The sequence below is a fragment of the Penaeus monodon genome, chromosome 25, assembly GCF_015228065.2.
Source record: "Penaeus monodon isolate SGIC_2016 chromosome 25, NSTDA_Pmon_1, whole genome shotgun sequence".
NCBI lineage: Eukaryota > Metazoa > Arthropoda > Malacostraca > Decapoda > Penaeidae > Penaeus > Penaeus monodon.
In genome coordinates, this window is record NC_051410.1 from 37999900 (window position 1) to 38000347 (window position 448).

The 448-nt window shown below is 35.5% G+C and overlaps 1 protein-coding gene across 1 annotated transcript in view; it reads right to left on the reverse strand.

The window, feature by feature from the left end:
* Positions 1-47: 47 nt before the first annotated feature.
* Positions 48-448, reverse strand: part of LOC119589220 (organic cation transporter protein-like) — a gene marked incomplete in the record, with an annotated part of 12450 nt that continues 12049 nt past the window's right edge. Inside the window, 1 exon segment of the mRNA XM_037937824.1 lies at positions 48-448.

Consider the following 448-nt stretch of genomic DNA (forward strand, 5'->3'; position numbering starts at 1 on the left):
TGTGTGTATAAATAAGTGGATGTGAAAAGGTACGTCAGTAAAATAACTCAAGTTCTGGGAATTTATTGATGTTATACAACACTCTCGAATTGTGTTTTCGCTAAGAATAAAATAACATTTACAAACCACACTGTGCAAGTGTGAGAGGGTCTTTTAACTCGGGGACATCATTCAGCAGTGGAATAACACTGAAAGAGTCGAAATGAAGGGAGGTTTTGCAGTGAAAGGATCTCCCTGTTGCCCTATTCGAACTATTACCTCGATTCATAATGAAGAATTTACAATGAACGATTTGTAAACTTATAACAATGGGCAGTGCAAGGAAACGTATATTTAAATGCTAATGGTCCTTTGGTTTTACTACTTCTTCAGAGACAGCATCAAAAGAAAAGGTTTTATATGGTAAAGCATCACTAAAACAGTAGTGGAAAACACGTTAATCCTATTT